The sequence below is a fragment of the Diceros bicornis genome, chromosome 29, assembly GCF_020826845.1.
Source record: "Diceros bicornis minor isolate mBicDic1 chromosome 29, mDicBic1.mat.cur, whole genome shotgun sequence".
NCBI lineage: Eukaryota > Metazoa > Chordata > Mammalia > Perissodactyla > Rhinocerotidae > Diceros > Diceros bicornis.
This window is the reverse complement of record NC_080768.1, coordinates 34975294-34981293: the sequence shown is the minus strand read 5'-3', so window position 1 is coordinate 34981293 and position 6000 is coordinate 34975294. Positions and strand designations below refer to the sequence as shown.

The 6000-nt window shown below is 47.5% G+C and overlaps 1 protein-coding gene across 4 annotated transcripts in view; it reads left to right on the top strand.

The window, feature by feature from the left end:
* The first annotated feature begins 3794 nt into the window (after nt 1–3794).
* The window catches only part of NSD3 (nuclear receptor binding SET domain protein 3), a 100591-nt gene continuing 98385 nt past the window's right edge, over nt 3795–6000 (top strand). For all 4 annotated transcript variants that reach the window (XM_058525234.1, XM_058525233.1, XM_058525232.1 and 1 more), the window contains exon 1: nt 3795–4238. The gene's annotated coding sequence lies outside the window, so the exon portion shown is untranslated. The remainder of the gene's footprint in view (nt 4239–6000) is intronic.

The following is a 6000-nucleotide window of genomic DNA, read 5'->3' as shown; positions in this document are numbered from 1 at the left end:
AGTTCCCCAAGCTAGAAGGGCCTGAGGCCAAGTCTCTATGGCTCCACCTCCTTCCTCGCCCGGTAACGTCACTGAGTGACGACACCACGCACCAATGAGCGCTCAGATTCTGGGGAGGGAGGGCGTCCTTCGCGGTGCAGCCGGGGAGGCACCAAGGTCTGGTTCCCACCGGCGAAATGAATTCTCTATCGGCTTAAGTTTAAGGAGAGTCTGTGTTGGGGGGCCCAAGACTGACGCTTTTCTGCCTGTCCACACTCTGTAGGCTGTGGACTAACACCACCCCCACACACACCCTCGCACCGAAAACCCTTCACTGAAGGCTGGATTAAAGAAGCTCTTACCCTACCGATAGCGTAATAAGCCTGATAGTCGCCATGGTAACCATCTTGGAGTCAGGAATTACATCATTTTGATGTATTGCCGCACCCCCTCCAACTCCGCAACTGCCGGGTGGGGGTTGGCGGGGGGAGGGAGTGGTGGGGAGAGGGAGTGGCAGAAACTGTGGGAATGATAAGGAAAACATCCCTCTCCCTTCTCCTGGGCCCAAGACTGGAATCTGTGAAATCTTCACGTGGAAATCTGAATTCCACTAAACAAATTCCCTTTAGAAATGTTTTCTTAACAGGTATTGTTTATGATCAGTAGTTATTTTGTGTAGAAATCTCAAATAACATTTAAAATGTATATTACAGTAGCTGTGCAGTGACGGGAACTGGAGGTTTGGGGGCACTTCAGTTCCTAGAATGGGCACCTGAGCCATCTTGGGAAAGTGCAAGATCTTGAAATGTTCTCGCTCCCTACTTATCTCTATCCACCCATTTTATCTGGCTCTGGAAGGAAGACAAAATTTTTAGTGGCTCTACTTTGACTAACACTAGACTGCAAGGAATGGCTTTCACACGGAGAATACTTCTCTTAACACGTGAGCTGACCACAGACGTTACTCATCTGGACTGCACATTTGTAAGAATGAAAGATGGCGGCATTAAATTTCAGTTTTTTAAAAAAATGCAGACTGCTTTTAATCCTCAAAGCATTTTTCAGCTAATAACCAAATGAATCAACTATGTTAAATAGGCAAAACTTTTCAGTTTGGTCACTAGAGGGCCCTTTGTGCATGTCTGATGCCCAACTTTCCACATAAAGATTTCACTTCACAGTCTCTGTTTACTAGAATTAACAAAATCTACAAAGGTTGGTCTCTTTGCCTTTCCTTCTCTGAAAATTCCTGATGGTAAAATGGTAAATTTTGAGCTCTAAAAGGCTAGGTAGGTATAATTTCCATATTAATTTTATAAATTAATCACTGCACTAGCAAGTACGTGTACTTTTCTGGAAAGGATCATAAAGGATGCAAAAATATTCCTCTCAGCTCCCTGGAAGACATTTTATACCAGGAAATATTCTTATTCAGGCATTGTATTCACTTACAACCAGGCACAGTTTAAATCATTAAGTATTCATAAACCAGATGAACAATTCCAAGCTCAGTATTTGAAAGATGAGCTAGATTTTCTACCACAGCCATATGTCAGCAATCCTGTTCTGAAAAGGGAAGAGTTAAAAATCTTTCTTACTGCAATCTATTTGTTCAAAGCAATGTCTGCCTTCCCCTATTATCAGGCCTGGCAAATTTTTGACTTTCAGGAGATAAATGATTTATCACATAACGAGTTTTTGGATATAATCTTCAGAAGAGAAACAAAAAAAAACTTTTTCTCTGTAACTCTGGCCCTGAGAATTGTGTTAGATTGCTGTCTTAATGAACTGTTTGCTCATTTTCTATGGAGAAGAGAAAGCATGTTCTGAACCTCAGAAGATGTTTGATGGTAAAAATGTAAATTATTATTTTTAATGGCCATTTCCCTAAATATGCTCAATATCAAATATTATTAAAGATGTATTTTCTAATGTTTTGCAGGAAGAGACTATGCATCTACTTCACATAATTTTAATTTTAAATTCTCGTCAGCATAGCTTTAGAAGCAGATTAAAATAAAATCCCTGGGGGACAATTTACCAGATTCTCCTTAAGGGGAAAATCCAGGTGTCAGGTGAAGGCAACAGTTTATCAACAAAGCAAGGAGGATACAGGAAGGTGGAAAAGAAGGATGGAGGTAGAAAGGATCATGTGGGGAAAAAAAAAAGACCAATTTAACCTCTCTTTCCAGGAGATAGAATCAAAGTGAAATAAGTTCAAGTGGGGTTGGAGGTCTGTGATCTAAAAAGACATTTAAAACCAACAAAAATGTGCTTTTATTCCTTTAACTTTTGGTACTATACAAAGCATAGGTTTAGAAATAGTTAATGATTAGTAATAATGGGAATGCTAAAATTCTGAATATCATCCTATTATTAACAGTTATGTTTTTAAAAACTAATACACAATTAGTAATCATTAAAATAATTGATCTGTAGGAATCTTTTAATTTCTTGTTTAAGGGCTATTTAAAGACAAAGATGTCAGGAATTTCTTGTATCGGTACCAAATAGATCCAGCACTCGAATGTCAATTGAGAGTATAACGTCTAGTAGAGACATGGCTTTACCATTCTCAGAAGAGAGAACAGAGTATTGGTTTCCTCATCTGATTGCTGCCTGTATTTCCTTTGCACGTTCACGTCTCTGTGCTGCAACGTTCTAAGTCATTATCACCAGGCCCCTGGAAATAACCAGATCTGCACACTCCTGCAAGATTACTGTCATACACCCAGAACCTTCTATTGTTTAACAAATTTCCTAGGATGGGCAGGACCGGAGGGTTGCTGAGAATTTTGACTCCCTCTTCCTCCTCTCTTTCTTGCGTGAGCTCTGGTCTGGGACCAATGCCCTCCCATTCCTCGAAGTGAGGGTCTGGCGGCGGGCAGCAGAGGGCCCCGGCACGTGACGGGCACCGAGCCCTCTCGGTCCCTCGGGTCCGGGGTGCAGTCGGCGCTGACGTAGTCCTTGTTACCCACAAGCCTCCGGGCCCGCAGTGCAAGCAGGAAGAAGGCGTGCGGGGCCCGGCGCCTGCCAAGGAGGTCGGCGCTTCCTCAGAGACTGAGATGCCGCCACCGCCTTCTACTGCTTGCGATCTGGGGGTGGGGGGGGGCAGGTGGAGGGTGGGGGGTGCCGGCAGGGGGCCATCTGGCACTCACATCCAGGGCTGAAAGGGAGACTGCCCCCCAAGGCTCAAGTCTGGAATTGCTGCCACGGTTTCCAGATGCAAACCCATGCGGAATACCGAGCTGTGCTGTGACAGCTGTCGGACAGAAGACGGCCAAGCAGTCACATCAATTGTGCTCTTTCCCGGTCATCTTAACCCGACACTCGTTTGTAGGTTATGTCTAACATCCAGGGATTGTATAGCAGTGTCCTTCTAAGAAGTACCATATGGTGTTTAATATGTGGTGTTATTTAATAAGTATCAAAGAACACGCACGAGCACAATTTTACCCTCACCGGCCCAACCTTTAACCTGTCTTCTGGTTTTGTTTTGTTTTTTACTCGCCTTTGCATCATTCCTTCCTGTCTCTCTGCCTTTATCGCCTGAGGTCTCACTTCTCGTCTAGACTCTCCCGGGCCGCTCACATTTCTGCTTCTCGCTCCTGCCTCTCTCTCTGCGCGGCTGACTAGCCTCTTCCTCCTTTCGCCCCCTGCGCCCCAAACCCGGGACTGCATTTCCCGGCAGGCACCGCGGCCGGCGGCCAATGAGGGGCCGAGGATTTGGCGGCGGCGGCGGCGGCGCTCCGAGAGTCGGGGTGGGGGGGCTTTGTGCGCGGCGACGGCGGCGGCGGCGGGAGCGGGCGGCGGCGGGAGCGGCGGCCAGGACGGAGGCGGAGGTCGGGAGGGACTGTTCACGGTCGCCGCGGAGAAGCGTGCGAAGGCCGAGTCGAGCCTCGAGGACCCTGCTGTCCCGGCCCGGCCGCCAGCCACAGGCTCCTCTCTGGCAGCAGCGGCTGCGCGGCGACCCCCCCATCCCTCCACCTCCCCTGCCCACCCCATCTCCCGCAGCCTTCCTCCTCTCCGCTCCACGCCCGGCCCGGCCCGGCCGTGGCCCTCCTCGGTGCTGACCGCCATGGCAGAGGCGTCCTGCGCGGGGGAAATCTAGCCCGGGGATTTCATGCGGCCTAGCTTGGTTCCGTCTCCTCCCCCCGCGGCCCCGGCGGCTGCCCGCACACCAGCCCCACTCCGGGCCTCCGTGTCTCTCCTGTGATCGTACTGACACGGCCGGGGGGTTAGAATGGAACAAACTGAAGGTAAAGTGAATGTGTGTGTGCGTGTGCGTGTGTGTGTCCTGGAAGGAAGGGCTGAGGAGGGAACGACGAGGAGGGGGCGACCTAGGGATGGGACCCGGGTAGGGAGAGAGACCCTAGCAAGGATGGGAGGACAAATGGCCTCAAAGGGAGGCGAGAAGGAGAAGCAGATGGCAAGGTTGGGGGTGTGGAGGGGATTGGGAGGTGGGGCCGGGGAGGTAGGATTGGGATAAGAGATGGAGTGGTGCTGAGCTGGGAATTGGGAGTAGAGGTGGGATGGGGGCGGGGATAAAGATGGAACGGGGGAGGGGCAGGGGAAGAGGAGAAGAGTTAGGTTTGCAGAAGATTAGAGACCTGGGTGGACTGAGAAATAGGGAGGTTTGGGGGTGGAGTGTGGGAACCAGAAGAGTCTGGGGGAAGGGGATAGAATTTGATGGAAAAATGGGGCATCAAGGGAGAGACGAGGGAATGGAAGTGGAAGACAAGGTGGATTAGGAAAAGGGATGAGAAATGATTGAGAGGATGCAATAGGAAGATAGGAAATGGGAACCTGGAAGACCTAGGGTTGGGACAGGGAAGGAAATTAACTGAGGGTTGGGAAGGGTGAGAACTGTCGACCAAGCATCACAGAATGGGAGGAAAAGAAGGGGAAGGCGGTTGTTCAAGTGTCAGGAAGGGAAAGCCTTTTGTTCCTATATTTATGTGTATTCTGTGCCTTTTCTTTCAAGGCTAGAGAATAGAGAAGCTAATGGTGTCGTGATTGTTGTGAAATGGGGAGGTGTGGGTTGTACTGTTTTGAGAGAGGAGGAGATGTGTTAGTGTTGTTGCATTTGAATACATGGGAGAGACATGGCCATAATTTGATGGTTTTGGTGAGGGAGTGAAGACTATTCACATTTAAAGGGGGCAGGGGCAGCCATGTTTGCTGCCAGGCACTGCAGTGTAAATAAATTCTTTCTCTTCGACATCAGTATGAATCTGGAAGGGGCCAGTTCGGATTGCTAACTCCCTTTCTTTCTATTCATGAACTCTTCCCTTACATCTTGGGGTCATTTGAAATTGCTGCTAACCACCAAAGGAGGTAGTGATGTTTTCCATCTTGTATGTTTTGCTGCTTCCCCCCTCCCCTCTTTTCCCTCTTCCTTCTGGTTGCAAACAAGGCATGCTAATGAACTGCAGTGTAAAATTTAACCCTTTTTGTAAAGTTAAAACTAGATTTTTACTAACTGAAGGAATCATTACTACTCCCATAGTTCAAACATGATCATGAAAAGTCTTTTAAATATTGAAACTGCATTTGTTTCAGAAGCCTCAGAAGCAGTCAACACGTTTTCTGCAATTCTTTAAGTAAACAAGGAAATTGCATGGGTTATTTTACTTGGTCTTGTGCTTCTGGCAAAGCGCTGTGTGTGGGGATGAGAAGGGGTAGGAAGATCTGCTTGTGATGGATTATCTTTGCTGTATTTTGAATGTTGGAAAATTAGAAATGTGTGTAATGTAAAATGTGTTTCTGATAGCGCTTATAGATGATGGGTGTGTTAACTGTTTTTTTATAAACTCTCTCTCCGTCTTTTCCCTTTGCTTTCATGTAGCTAGCTCAATACAATCTCCAAATACCAGTTCAGCACAGTGCATTGATCTATGAAGTAGGCATGCAGTTCTTAGAGCCTCATTGAGGTGCCAGTGTTTTTTTGGTTGGAACTTCAGGTCACTGTCAGGAAAGCTACAGTAACTCTTTCATGTATTCAAATGCAACTACTTGTGT